Source organism: Haliotis rufescens, unplaced genomic scaffold (assembly GCF_023055435.1).
Source record: "Haliotis rufescens isolate VD_foot unplaced genomic scaffold, xgHalRufe1.0.p SCAF_1, whole genome shotgun sequence".
Classification (NCBI taxonomy): Eukaryota; Metazoa; Mollusca; class Gastropoda; order Lepetellida; family Haliotidae; genus Haliotis; species Haliotis rufescens.
In genome coordinates, this window is record NW_025963779.1 from 34,920,708 (window position 1) to 34,937,220 (window position 16,513).

The 16,513-nt window shown below is 41.1% G+C and overlaps 1 long non-coding RNA gene across 4 annotated transcripts in view; it reads right to left on the reverse strand.

The window, feature by feature from the left end:
* Positions 1 to 258: 258 nt before the first annotated feature.
* The window catches only part of LOC124139483, an 86,398-nt gene continuing 70,143 nt past the window's right edge, over positions 259 to 16,513 (reverse strand). For all 4 annotated transcript variants that reach the window (XR_006861790.2, XR_006861789.2, XR_007220661.1 and 1 more), the window contains one exon: positions 259 to 454. This is a non-coding gene — a long non-coding RNA (uncharacterized LOC124139483). The remainder of the gene's footprint in view (positions 455 to 16,513) is intronic.

Consider the following 16,513-nt stretch of genomic DNA (forward strand, 5'->3'; position numbering starts at 1 on the left):
CATTGCATAGTATACCGGGGTATGATTGCTTCCATCCCGTTTGTTCACAATTGCGCCATTTTGTAAAAGAATCTGTATAATGCTGATGTCCCCACGATGCGCTGCCAGATGCAATGGCGTACACCTGCTAGGCAACCCTTCAGGAGCACCCATTTCTAAATAGGCACACACTCCAGCTTTAAGGGCGAGTTTGACCAGTTTTTTTGCACTACGCATGACAAAGGCGTGGAACGGTGTCCATCCTTCAACTTGCGTTGAAAAGACGCGTTTGCAGTAGTCTCTGTCCTTCTTGAGAAAAAGTTTGGCTCTCTCAATAAGCTTCTCCTCATTGTTACGCAGCTGCCCAATAAAGGCGACAGCGTCTTTGTAGGCATCTGAAGCATGTTCCGACGTCGTCATCGGGGATAAGGCTTTCCCAACCATCGATATGGACAGCATGGAGTTCCTCTAATACCTGCAACAGTAACAACACATACACCATTCAGTCACATGTTCGTTCCTTTGTGAAACGTGTTGAAGTTTATTTTTTTTGCTGTTTAACGCCGCATTCAGCAATATTCCTGCTATATGACGGCAGTCTGTATATAATCGAGTCTGGACCAGACAACCCAGGGGTTGACATCATGAGCATTGATCTATGCAATTTGGATACGATGACACGCATCAACCAAGTCAGCGAATCTGACTACCCGATCCCGTTAGTATGGGTTATCAATCTGTGGCTGAAACATTTTATCAAACACACAAGGATGCAGCAATGTTTTACATATCTTGAAACAACACAATGAACCACGGAAAGGCCGTGCAGATTATGAAACAAGCTATTTCTTGTACTGATTTTTTTAGCATATTTCAGGTTTGGTCATTGTGAAGAATCATAACTGAAGACAGTTTTTTGTAATTGTCTTAGCAGAAACACACTATTAACGTCAATCTTTCCACGTACACCACGTTGATTCGCGCTGCTTCCTCCTTCCTGTCAAACGCTGTACATAACAAGACAAATGCACCACAGCACATTCAGTCCATCATCTTTGGGAACTGTCTTGGGCTAGGTTCAATATACCGTGTGCCCTCACCACTGCATGCTAATAAATGTATGCTGGTCGAGGTGTAGCTGGTATTATCTATCAATTTATGTCGTTACTTGCGGAATCAACTTTGAACTGCTCAACGTGATTTGACCCTACCTTCCCATGACGAAAATGACATGGTGTTACTTTTGTCATGGTAAAATTACTGTTGTGCCATCACCGGGCATCACAGCTCACATAACTGGAAAGTGTTGCATTTCCTTTTTCAATAGTGTATGCAGTGACACACGGAGGAACACATTGAAAATGAAGGAGGTCGAGAGTTGTTACTTCCGTAGTCCGCAATTCAACAGCTGTAGGCTATGGCGACCTGTTATGCATATTCAGGCTGAAGCGACGAAGAAATGACTGCATGTTACTATATGGATCCTCCAAATAAGAGACCCGTGCAGATCCGGGGTAGAATAGGTCTTCAGAAACCCATGCTTGTCGTAAAAAGCGACTATACTTGTCGTAAGAGGCGACTAACGGGATCGGATGGTCAGGCTCACTGACTTGGTTGATGCTTGTCATCGATCCCAATTGCGTGGATCGATGTTCATGATGTCAATCACTGGATTGTCTGGTCCAGACTCGATTATTTACAGACCGCCGTCATATAGCTGGAATATTGCTGACTGCGGCGTTAAACAACAAACAAACAACAAACAAACAACATCCCCACCCATCCCCAAATGAAGTTACAAAATCCCAACTGGACCCTTCACCCGATCACCTCACCCACAGAAATCAATATATGACCCCCACCCCCTTCACACCTAAAGTTTAAGAATGAGAAATGTGCCCCAGTTTACAAAATCATTGATCCGTCTGTCATTGAAAGATATTGGGACATACTGATATAATGGTTTTTTTCCATTGTCATATTGCAACACAAATGATATCGGATATACTGAGGTGTGGTTAGATTAACATACATTGAATCGTTCCATCGTGTATAGACAGAGTGTCATACTCATTGCTTGTTAATAGTAGTGTATTGCAATTTGATAAAAGGTGTGATACTTTCGACATTTATGAAGCATTAATGTGGCCTTATATTTATATTTGAACCCCTTTGAGAAAAGCAGCATTATTTTTCAAATACTACTCAATAAATGGGACGTGACACTATTCTTGCTGATTGATCACTCCAGTGAGGTAATGAATTGGGTTTAACGCCGTTTTGAATAGTACTTCAGTTACATCTGGAATTCGAACTCACGATCAGCGGATCCTGGGATGGTCAAGGGACGTAGTAAGCACTCGAAACAAAAGTGAGTGAGTGAATATGGTTTTACGCCGCTTTTAGCAATATCCCAGCAATATCACGGCGGGGAACACCAGAAATGGGCTTAACACATTGTACCCATGTCGGTAATCGAACCCGGGTCTTCGGCGTGACGAGCGAACGCTTTAACCACTAGGTTACCCGACCGCTCTCGGAACAAAAGCACATGACAAAACGTGTCAATGATTATATTATTACACAACCGGCATTACTTGTATATGTGTATGAGGAAATTTAACAGATAAACAGAATGAAAAATTAAACAATTACTTCCAAATTTCAAAATTGATATTACATTGTAATCTACAGTCAACTTATAGTAAGTAAGAATGACTGGAATCCACGATCACTACAAAAATAAGGTTGGAAGTAAGCACAATCGTACACTTACCAGCATATAGTATAAGGCAGTCAAAACGTGGTAGGCACAATTGGTATGAAAAGACTACACAGTTGCTCAACGTGTCCTGTATGGCACGAGAAAAGATCACGGAAGAAATGAACTCTACATGACATTGAATGCCCTGATATGGACGCGGGCAATGAAGGAAGTAGTAAATATAATAGCTATCGACAACAAACTGTCGCCTGAGATATCTTTCGGTTAACAACATTGCGAAATCTCGCGGCTAGGGGGCGTGGCTACCTCTCGGGTGATCTCTGCGTGAGTCAACCACGTGTGTTCCTTGACATTAGGCAAGCCGCGTTCATGGTCATGTGAATGCATACACGAGGAAAAGGCAGGTGTCATTTGCGTCTATGCATTAGGGCTGGGACGAGTCCAAATTTACTACCCGGATACCCGACCCCCTATTACCCGACCCTACCTGGATACACACTGAAGGTCTCAAGAGTAGGGAACAAAATGTCTGATTGGTAAAAACTTTTCTGCAGCCCTGGCTAAAACTATTCAGTTACATGTCTCAAACGATCAGACCATGCGTTCACTGATGTTGACTGAAGCTTTATTTTCACTCAAAAATATACAAGTCAAAATAAATGTGTGCATCGTCAGATAGATAGAGAGAGAGAGAGAGAGAGAGAGAGAGAGAGAGAGAGAGAGACAGATTTTAGTTTCAGTTTCTCACAAAGTGCGACGAATTACTTGTGTTTCCGTGTTTCGCTTCGAGCAGCAATCATAAATAGGTCACTTGCTGATATATCTATTCACTTCTATCCAAAACAACCCTCTAAATCATGCATAGTATCGGTCCGTGTTATTGGTAGTACATGTATTTTGATTAACATTGACGACAGACTTGGGGATTGTTGCATCCAGTGGATTAGGCAATGTTGAATTTAAATACAGGATGACTATCAGCGTATTGATATTTGTAAAACAGAATAAGAAATATTTCCCATTCCGCGACAAAACAACCTTGCACAACCGGCAACGACCCACGTCATCATCCACACTTCCTTATGTGGCGGAGAATCCAGTTCGGATCTATTGACGCTGTCCTTTGTTGGAATTTCGCGCTTGTCGCTTTAGCATGAAGGACAAAATTATAATAAAACGATCACGCGGACTTTCAACATATACATATAAAGTGACGTAGACAAGTATACCTACAAACACACCCATGACAATCATCCCGAAACAATTACGGGTAGCTTCAAATGGATTTCGAAACTTTCAAAGCTATATCATATTCGCGACCTCGGCCATAAAACACGAGTTGTCTGTGTTGACCTACATGAAGTCTGAATAGCTTGGTTCTACTCGCGTGAGTGTCAGTTACAGTCATAGCTGGTTGGCATGGGCAATATCTCCTGTCACCAGACTACGATCAAAACTGTCCTTATATTACAATATTTACACATACAAACACCGCTGTGTAGTGACAGTTACCTCTTGTGGGTACACATTGCGTCACAGACATTAAGAAGGGAGACAGTGTGACACGCGTAAATGTCCCGTGCTGTCATACACCCCGTTCACGCGCACCTCCATACATATGTGTGTTTATTACTTGCCCGTGAAGAGATCACCCGTTTAATAAACATACAGCTTTATTACACATTGTGTAATACCAAAACGCGTGCTTATGTACTCTCGGAACACGTTTCACGAACAAATATTGAAAGCTCTCAACATCCTTTGGCGTATTCAACGACATTGCGTGTAGTGTTGATAGATCACTGAGAGGAGCTTATGCACACGCGATGACCCCAGCAACCTTGTTGCTAGGCTGACGTCACATGGCATTGTTTCGCCGATGGATCTTGCAACAAAATTCCACAAATTACGTCATCGGGTATTGTGACGTTACTGAAAACTTTGAGATGCAAGGCCCGTTCCACAAGGCTATCGTATTGTAGCGCAACGACAGTCGTTAGTCTAAGTTAAAATATGTGAGATGCGATAGCCTTAGCCCTACGATAATTTTGTGAATTCTGTATGGTATGAAATTCATACGTTTCAACTTTTGACGTTTTTGAAGTTTTATTCTGTTAAACTCAATTGGACTATGTCGTGGATCGTGTCAGCCTATTCATACTCAACAGTATAATTAAAAAACGTTATAAATGGCAAGTAATAAATAAAATACTAAACTCGCTCCCGTGTAAAACCAATTTTATGAAACTCGTGAATAGTAAGGCTCGCTAAATACAATGTTTATTCCTAATGCAGGATATTTACCATCCCCAAACACACTCGCGTGATAACCTCTATATATTTGCATACGTGTGTAAAAATACACACGTGAGTTTAGTTGTCATGTGAACGCGTTTACACATGTGTGAATATTTACACCGGGAGCACATCTGCATCATGTCTGTAAATTTGCACTCAGTCTGTCTATTTATGTTGTAATGTGAACGTTTATGCCAACGTCAGAGGATTATCTAATTTATATATCTGTTGATTTGCCAACACCAAATAAATTGCAAGTTACCAACTTTTATGTGTTTTCTTTTGGTTTCAATGGGTCAAAACTTTGTGTACAAATTAAAGCAAACACATGTTGCTTCATGCGAAGATTTCGGTAAAGTAACTCTCTTCTCATTCAACGTTGATTGGTAAACATCCTATTTTATCTTAAAAGTGGTGAAAACACTCTTGAATATAAGTGCTTTACACCATTTACATACCTTAGTTGACTTTCATGTGAAGACATAGTGGATTTACACATACACACGTATGTATACATGTAGTTACACAGTTGTAAAACTACTTACGTGAGTAAATGTTGTGCATGTGAACGGGGTAATAGTCACTTAAGTGTCGTTTGTGGTCGTATGTCCACAACCTGCATTTAATTAAACAAAGTCATTAAAACTGTTGCTAGGAGACGCAATCAAGCGCTCAGAGTGAGCAAGGAACACTTTTCAAAGATACATATAGTGCCACTGTAGTTCAGCTGGATATGTTGTCAACAGTTTGAAATGTCAAGAAAGACAGCAGAAGTTTACAGAGCCAAGAAATCATTTTGAGAGAATTTAAGAGATTGGTTAAAAACAGCCAAAATTTTAAATATTGCGAAACATGAAACATGTGTTGAATCACACAACTAAATATAGGAGTAGCAATTTCATAAAATGTCATTACGTTTTGTATATTAACGGCAGACAATGGCCATTAATAGCTTGTTCAATATGACTGTTATAATTAAGTTTCAGCTTCATTGGTCCAATGGTTTCAGTTTCAGAGGAGTTAAAACACATCTGTGACGTCATTCTATTGTTTAAACGCTCCATTATTATTCAGGAATGGAGAGTTGCTTGTCAACTGTACATTATCTTGAAGCAGAATTTGAATTTTTCAAATATTTTCAACTACAGAAACTTTTGTCAAAGTGTAAAAGTAGGGATGAGTTTTAAGTAGGGGAATATCCTCGTAACTCTCCATTCCTGAAAAATAATGGGCCTCGGCCCCTGCGGGGCCTCTGCTCCATTATTTTTAAGAAATGGAGAGTTACTCGGACATTCCCCTCTACATAATGTTCACAGTTCCAGGAAATGCATTTTGGGAGAATTTAGTTAAAAGTAAAAATTCCTTGAAAAAAGTAAATGAATGTTGTTTTACAACGCAGCAATGTTCCTGCTACGTGACGCCTGTAAGTAGTTGAGTGTGGGCAAGGCAGACCGTCGTGGGAGTATGATGACACACACTATGTCACACCATTCAGTGTTACCACCAATACTCCGTGTCGGTTCTACCAACAACCATGCGGCAGTGGGGAACTCTTTGTCAACCAATAAATACACACATTTAATTATAACAACAAGCATGGAATAGTGAGGGACCATCCTGAATGATAAACAATAAACATTAAAGTCAACCCCGAGGTCCACACGCACATCCTTCATTACACCCAATGTAAGCCTTCGTCCTTCTGAATAGCAGCAGCAGAGTATGCGTTTGTCAATGACTAAAGTGATACCTCACTATCTGGAGACCATGTTTGTGTCCTTTTGTCTTTTGACAATAACATGATTTTAAAACAAAAACATTTAAAGTTCACCCAAAAAAACATCACGCAATTAAATTGTACATCCTGTGAAACGAATGAATTATTTAAAAACCTCATGAAATATTCCTGAAAGGTCCACATTAATGTTTACGGTATAATGCTCGACATGTGTTGACATTCCTCGGGAACATTTACATTTTTTACATGCTTTGCAATTAGCACATTGGGCAGAACACAGGCTCACAATACTTTAGGTTTACTCACAGAAAGAGGAAGCCGTAACATGCCGTTGATGTCCGAGTACGGATTGAGTTCGACATATCTAATGCTACTTGCCAACGTGGCGGAAATGACGACATGAATTATTCAACATATACCTACTTTATTTCTACGTTTGAACGGCAGACATACCGCTGTGCAACCTTGATGTATTGATTGTGGTAGTAATTAATGTATAAGGGATAGTTTTGTCTGTCCCGTCGGAGAAACCGCTTCAAACAGTATTCACTCACTGCATTGTGACAGTGATTCATAAACAGAGTCGTATGATATGATAGGAATTGTACTCTTAGCAGCGAATTCTTGTGATAATAAAACTATTCTTCTCGCTGGGTTAGAATGGGTCCCATGAACCTATGCTTGTGGAAAGATGTGATCAAATGCATCGAGTGGTCAGGCCCGGTGACTTGGTTGATTGCGTGTCATCGTACCCCGACGGCGTTGCTCGCTCACAACATCAATACGGTTGATTATTTACAGGCCGCCGTCAAACAGTACGAATACTGCTGAGTGCGGCGTTAAACATTAAACAAACGTCTGTTACATCACGGCGTGTCAGCGTGATGTGGGAGGAAAGTCCAAATTGGTGCAGGCCTTCGTATTGGTGAAACCCACGAGCACGGGTATGGTACAGACAAACCTACACACATAAGGAGAGCGAACTGGGAGTCGAACCCACGACCATAAGATTCTTTCACGCCAAAGGGGCGTACTCTGCTCAACGAATTGCGATTCCTTGGACCTTAGGAGCGGTCGGGTAGCCTAGTGGTTAAAGCGTTCGCTCGTCACAGCGAAGACCCGGGTTCGATTCCCGACATGGGTACAATGTGTGCAGCCCATTTGTGGTGTCCCCCGCCGTGATATTGCTGGAATATTGCTAAAAGCGGCGTAAAACAATACTCACTCACTCCTTGGACCTTAACCTTACATTCTTTATTTGCCATCAACATAATTCCACAAGGAGAGAGGTGGACTATACCATACATAGACGATAGTAATATTTGTAATATATTAAATAAATTTACCATATGTACGGATTAAAGTATTAGGATTAGTAAAAATATGTGTACGTGTCTCAACACGATTATAAATCTGTCAGCGTCTTCAGTGAAGTCCATCAATGTGTATTTCATACTTTTACGTCAAATGAAGTAGCTTATGAAAATATAAGACCTCACGTACTTTATAACAATGTACACATGCGTGTATGTGCTTTCCCGTGCCATGGTGTCACTGTTCGCATAACACTGACATACCACGAGATTAAACCGCATTAAAACATTACCCTATCATGTTTTATTATGCCTTCAATCTCATAAACACTTTTCATTTAATTCTACTTGATTTCTTGTGACTACTGTATTGATCTGATATGTGACATGTTCAACAGGACAGGATCACGCATCATCAATACTGTTAGTGAATTAAAGGACACCCCATCGTCTCCACAGTTGTCGCAGCTTTACGTATGTCACGTCGACCTTCATCAATATAAAGTATTCAGTAATAATAAGTAAGTCTTTGAAAGGCATACGCATAAGGAAGAGAATTTATGGATGTCAACTTCTTTATTATGAGGAACACAACGTTTCGGAGTATATGCTTACTCCTTCATCGGGTAAATGAATGCTATGAGGCAGAGAGCATACATATGTCTACATGTAAGAACAATAAAAGTAATAAGATAACAAAATGTGGAAACTTAATAATGGAAGCCAACAGATCATCAATAATAGATAATAAAATTTAAGTCCTGGCTTTCAGTTGTCCGTAACTATCAGCGCTTAATACTGTAAAGTGTTGGCTTCCATAGCCTATTGCTAATCACCTGTCAGCGCAAATTATATATTGGCTCCCTTTTGTTATGTTATTACTTTTGTTGCTTTAACATGTATTCTGAAACTCCGAAACGTTGTGTTCCCCACAATAAAGAAGTTGACATCCATAAATTCTCTTCTTTATTAATAAGTAATGATAATGATGATAACAGGCCACGTGTATAACGCAAAAAAACCGCATACGTTTGTCAAGGCACGTGAGGTAATCCTGCACATGCCATTATTAACTACAGTAATATGAAAGAAATGGGTGTTCTTTAACTTTTTGTGCAGTGTATTTACCAGTCACTATGACATTATGATCACTGTCAGTGACCCTTCTGATTGTAATCCTGTCAATACGCCCACCTTCAAATAACCTCGACATCCGCCACCTCGGGTTACAAAACACACGTGTGGCACAGGCAAAATGTCAAACGTTCTTTCCTCGACCAGGGGACAAGAAACATTTAAGCAAAGAACATTATTTAATCATACCTTCAGGAAATGCCAAGGTTCGCAAACGATTTACTACCTGAGTTACAAAAACGTCTCCATTTTCTGCATCACGTCATTAAACCGAAGTGATATGAAATTACATTTACAGGTGATCTACATTTATTTTTTGCGATATCGTGTTTTCCCCAAATATAGAAATGTTACATACAACTTTAATACTTACAGCATATACAGTATCACTGCGCATGTGTGAGTGAGTAGTGTTTTACGCTGCTTTTAGCAATATGCCAGCAATTTCACGGCGGGGGACACAAAAATGGGCTTCACACATTTTCCCATGTGGGGAATCGAATCCGGGTCCTCGGCGTGACGAGCGAACACTTTAACCACTAGGCTACACCACCACCGCCATTGCTCATGAAGGAATAGATCATTTATAGTAAAGACTTACAGATACAGCTACCCCAAGTTTAGATGATGGATAATGCGCAACGATAATAATAAACATGGGCCTTTGATCGAGTTATGTTACCTTTAGGGGAGGTTTATAACTCAGCTATTAAATCTGGCCATCACACGCGCATCGAAGGCTCAGATTCGACTATCAGGTTTCCCCAAAGTGGCAGTGCTGGGAAAAGCTCAAAGCTGCGCAAATACAGTCCTCACTCACTCACTTGCTCTAGTCAGCAAGATAAAAGTAGTTTCAATATTATTTGCATAAGTCTATTTTTCGGAGCCTTGTACCTGCAGGTTACGGTCGAGACGATTCCACGGCACGCGATCTTAAAAAAACCCGAGGATATCCGATAACACGCTAATACATATGGAAAACTAACGTATAATTTAAGGAGGCTGCATCGACATTAAAGATATATATATATATAAGCTAACGTGTGTAAGAGCTAGACGATATGGCTTCCTGTCAATACTTTCTGTACCTAAAGTTCATCTGCTCACGTGATGGTCAATTTGCCGAACGTCTCGTGTTTAAATAAAGATACCCTTGGGGTGATATCGGATGGTGTTATTGTTGGTGTGTTAAAGGTCTTTAGATTTGCCTTCAAGGCGTCCATACTCATACATTATCGCATCTGTTGAACAGTATTGATTTTGCACTCCTATGCTATTATCTTACTTTTTATTCATGTACGTTGTCTAAGAAACAAAAACGTGGTTCGTTTAAGATTATACATTATTATTTTTATTACTACTACTACTACTAGTAGTAGTAGTAGTAGTAGTAGTAGTAGTAGTAGTAGTAGTAGTAGTAGTAGTAGTAGTAGTAGTAGTATGTACAGATTAAAATAAAAAATGCAGCCAAGAGGGTTTGGGTGAAGCACAGTAAGGCTGGTTAGGCTCATCATCAGCTCAGGGCCCTTTCAGCGAATGGTACTTCTCACTCGTCGAATCCATCGAGAACTTTTCGGAGAATGTGAAGACTCCCCAACACTGAAGCCTTCTGCATTACTCAGATTGTCAGAAGGGCAGTAAACCCAGGTATTCTCCCAATGTCAGATTGGGAGGTACCACTCTTAAGGCATCGAGAACAATGAGGAGTCCGACAATTTGGTACTTGGAATGCAAGTGTGGCATGATTTTCCTGAATCTTGTTAATCATATTAATGTAAAAAGGGACAGAATATTCAATGATATAAATGATTTCACTGCATTTATCAAAAAGGACAAGATCAGGTTTGTTGGCCTGGATAGAATTTTGTATTCATTTTCCATGACGCAATCTACATTTTAACTGGGTCGTACTATGGATGGACCTCTTGATCAAAACCACAATCATGCCGAAGCCGGTAATAAAGTGGGATGTGATTGGTCCTCAGCAAACAGAAAAACCTTCTGTTTCACTTTTCAGGCCAGCCGACTTCATCCAGAGGAAGGACTCTGCATGGTTGCTTTCTTCTCAACACACTGCACATTAAATCGGTTGCAGTGGTCTGGGCCGATATGATATGGTATTTCGCTTGGTTGACATTCATATCTGTAGTGTCCAGAAGTACAGAACCATCAACAAAATCAATATTGACATTGATCCTTGGCTCGTTTAAGAAATCTGAGGAATGCCTTGTTACTTCATAAGAGGATCATCAGACAAATAAATGTGTGCAAAAGTTTACAATTCAAATCTATCTTAAAGAACCTTTAATCAAGCCACGCCCTTCCATTATAATAGGTAATATAAGCGATTGAGGGAACAGCGAAGGTTGTGGGATCTATTTTCTAACATGATTCTTCGTGTGAGGGTGTCAATACCCCGAATTTCTTGTTTCGTCCCCGATTATGTTTCTATGTTTGTCAGCACCAAACCCGTGCTCGTGGGTTTCACCGAAGTGGTAAACGTCTGAGACCTGCATCACTTAGGGCTTTCCACCCACATTAAGCGACCACGTCGTGATATAACTGGAATACTGTTAAAAGTGGCGTTAAACCCAACTCACTCACTCACTCACTCTTGTTTCGTCCAATCAACAACACAAAAAGAATACGAAAGGACGGGTACAGCATAAGTATTTGTGGTTTTGACTTTATTATTATTATTTTTTTTATGAGAGAACGAAATCGTTATTTCATTTCCAATTGATAATATCAAAGTTCTCTGTGTGGAATTTATAAAGACAATCTCTTCTTGATGATGACTTTTGGCTCTTCTTAGGTCCTCATTAACATTACCACTGTGAACTAAAAAACGCCATACATCCGTCCATAGCATCCATTGGTTAAAACATCGAGATGATCTCAAGTTACCAAACACACAACAAGATAAGAAAACTTCTAGTAGCCATCATCATCAAAAGAATACAAACAGCCATCAACAGAGAACACGGTTATTGTTATATTCATCCAGCCTACTATGACCTCGTCGCTTATATTACTTCACCTAACTGGCTTCCAATCAATCCCTACAAGTCCAATGTTTTCTGTTTTCAATGTTAATCACAACCTCATGCAACCTTACCCTACTCAATCTCCTCAGCTGTATCCATCACCATAACGATTGTATCACATCGTGTATAAGATTAATCACAGTTGTACTTCAACATTTTCGTATTATGTTACAAGGTCCTTTCCAAATTGAAAAGCAATGTCTAACCCAGAAATCGGTTCGTACATAACTCAATTCAGAATCTAAAAACGGCTTAAAACCAAATTCACTCACTACTCATGCACAATTACAATGTAATGATAATGTAGTCCTTTGATCTGATTACACCCAGTTGCCTTTATGTACGCTACAAGAAAATCTGTTCAAATTGAATCAACTGCAGTCGAACTGTAAACTCACTTAAGATTGTTGTTCCTTATTAGGTTGAACCAGTACACTGAGTTGTGTAATGTGTCAAAATGTGTAATTACTTTTCTTACCTACTAATCTAATTCTTTCAACTATTACTGTTAAGAATGATCTATACCATTTAAGAACACGTAATTCTTGACTTGTCACCATTATCCAAATGCCCTAATAGCGTAACCTATTAATAATAAAGTGATAGACTAATTTCAAAGCAATTAGCTTCTAAATACTTTTACAACGATTTTCACGAAACAACAAAGGACATCAGAAATAAAATGAAAATCAGTTCCTCGAGGGAGCAGAAGTTTATTTCTGGCAAACATGCAGCCATTTCCCCCTCGGTTTACTCTTAGGACAGGCTTCACGCATGGCGCGGCAATTGGAACCTCGATGTTTCAAGTTACAAATGAACGTACCTGTCCCTACTCCATCAACCCTTTACAAACGGATCTTTTGATGTTTAAGAGGTGGGGTGGGACTCACTCTAAACGTGCCACCTGGTCCCAGCTTCTGTCACTTGGATGTGTGAACAAAGTGCGTAGTAAAATATGAATTTTCCAGTGACACCCCAGCACACAACAAAACACAAGTTGAACCAAAACATCAACCAGAAACACCATCCCACACTAACCAACGTCCACGCCCAAACCGACCAACTTGACACAAGCCAACGTCCACGAACAAACCAACCAACTTGACACAAGCCAACGTCCGCGCCTAAACCAACACACTTGACACAAGCCAACGTCCGCGCCCAAACCAACAAACTTGACACAAGCCAACGTCCACAACCAAACCAACACACTTGACACAAGCCAACGTCCGCGCCCAAACCAACACACTTAACACAAGCCAACGTCCACGAACAAACCAACCAACTTGACACAAGCCAACGTCCGCGCCCAAACCAACAAACTTGACACAAGCCAACGTCCACGAACAAACCAACCAACTTGACACAAGCCAACGTCCGCGCCCAAACCAACAAACTTGACACAAGCCAACGTCCACGAACAAACCAACCAACTTGACACAAGCCAACGTCCGCGCCTAAACCAACACACTTGACACAAGCCAACGTCCGCGCCCAAACCAATAAACTTGACACAAGCCAACGTTCACAACCAAACCAACACACTTGACACAAGCCAACGTCCGCGCCCAAACCAACACACTTGACACAAGCCAACGTCCGCGCCCAAACCAACAAACTTGACACAAGCCAACGTCCACAACCAAACCAACACACTTGACACAAGCCAACGTCCGCGCCCAAACCAACACACTTGACACAAGCCAACGTCCGCGCCCAAACCAACAAACTTGACACAAGCCAACGTCCGCGCCCAAACCAACACACTTGACACAAGCCAACGTCCGCGCCCAAACCAACACACTTGACACAAGCCAACGTCCGCGCCCAAACCAACACACTTGGACTTCCACATGTACGCTTACATGCAGAAAACACGCAGCCAAACATTCCCTGATTACCATATATCCTGTTAGAACGGTATCGTTGCGAATAGTGATACAGACAGTTGAATTATTTATACCGTAAATATGGTAACCAGCACCAACATAATTTGTTTGATAATGACGACTCATCTACATCCGCCTTTGCAGATTGTCCAGCAGTGTACAGTATGTAACGTGAACGCCAGAGATTAACCAGTCGCGATTACCCAACAAACAAATTCCATTGGGTGTAAAAGGCAAAAAAGCGGAGAAAAGTATATGAATTGCTAAGTGAGTGTGAGTGAGTGAGTGAGTTGGGTTTAACGCCGCTTTTAACAGTATTCCAGTCATATCGCGGCGTGTCAGCTTAATGTGGGAGGAAAGCCCGAAGTGATGCAGGTCTCAGACGTTTACCACTTCGGTGAAACCCACGAGCACGGGTATGGTGCTGACAAACCTAGAAACATAATCGGGGCGAACCGGGATTCGAACCCACAATCATAGATTTCTGGCGTGCCCAAGGGACCCAACTCTGCACAGCGAATCGCGGCGCCTTAGACGACTGGGCCACCCGTGCCCCCTGCTAAGTGAACATCAGTGATGACACCAGGTGTTCGCGAAAAGGGCAAGCATGTCCTGCCCTGTCGCTAGCACCCGCCACTCACATAGTTTGCATAAGAAATATTTTGCCTGACACCACACAGCAATAAACACTGGTTACTTCTCCTTCATACAAAAATACAGTCTCCCCACCACTGTTGCTATGCCCAAAATGTCTCAATCCACCATTTGTCATGAGGCAGTCAACAATAGATAGTGAAATAATGACAATGTTTAGTTACAATAATTCTTACTATATCATGATCACTTTCATAAACTAGTTTATTTCTCACCTGCTTTCCATAACCATTCCAAATTACCAAAGTATAAAAATCGAAAAATCCTGTGCAACGTTCAAAGTCCAAAGAGTCTATACCCATCAACGCCCTCTGGAACTGTTTCACAACCCCTTATATAGAAATAATTAACCAGAGGGCTAAATACACAGATCTATAACATAAATGCCCTGCTTTGTTCGTCTATATGTGCTTCAATATTGACTGTGGTGGGTATGGAAGGGCTATTGATTAACTAATTCCAAATCAATCCCCTGAAAAGTGCTGACTCATGGTGTTCTGTTTTTATGCAACCTAATGGCCTATTTTCACCGTGTGATTTGAACATCGTTCCTATACAATCTCATTTCACGGAGTGCGACAAATCGAAGGTTTGTAGTTATATTACGGCGTATCAGTCAGTGGGATGAAAGTCCAAAGTGATCTACATGTAGGTCCTTTTGATGACGGGTATGGTGTTGATAAATGGAGGATCAGAATATAAACGAACCAACAATCAGCAGATCCTGGTCGACAAAGGGAGGCAAGTCTGCACTACTTTAACATTAAAGGCTTCAGTTTGTTTTAGGTTTTGCACCATCGTTAGTATTGCAACTGCAGCAGTATCACAGCAGGATCGCCAAAAAATAGCCTCGTGATTTATGCTTGAAATGTGTGGGGAATCGATGGTGTTTAGGTGGCAGTCGAGGGCAGGGGTAACTGGGGTGAAACCTCATAACAAGGGTAATGTTTGTTTGTTTATTGTTTGAATTAATGTTTGTTGCGTAACGCCGCATTATCCTGCTATATGACGGAGGGCTGGAAATACGAGTAATCGATTCTTGGCCAGAAACATCGATCAACGCAATTGGGATACGATGACATGCCTTAACCAAGTCAGCGAACCTGACCACCCGCTCCCCTTATTCGCCTCTTACGACAGCATGGGATGCTGAAGACAGTTCTGGTCCGGATCTTCACAGGTTACCGGGGTTATGTGACAAAGTAGATATGATTATACACATAGTCAACATCAACACTGACAACTAATCACCATTGTATCAGAGTTTTACCTCGACAGAATAGTTAAGGGCATCTTTATTACAAACAGATGGTTTATATCATTAATCGATGAGCGAGCCAGATTAGGAAGATTGTATGATATGGAGCACCACGACAGGCAAAACACACATGAGTGCGGGCATCCAATCACCAATGTTTTCGTATTTTCGACAGTCAGGCCCAACGGTCCCTGAAAGAGAGACTTATGCTACTCTATCGGATGATGTAAACTGGACTCCAATCTCAGACAACTTCATTTTAGCGCATCGCTACCTCTCTCGCCACTCGTGTAACGGAGACATACAGTCGGTCACATGACCGCAGTAACCATGACACAAAGTGTGCAGCGTGCATAGGATTTACTACTTGATTTCATTGTGGACTTCGGTCTCTTAGATATTGCTGAATAAACAAATATCCTATTTCAGCTTCTATTTGCACGCCACCATGTCGCGAAGTGGCCAGTAGGTTCCTGTG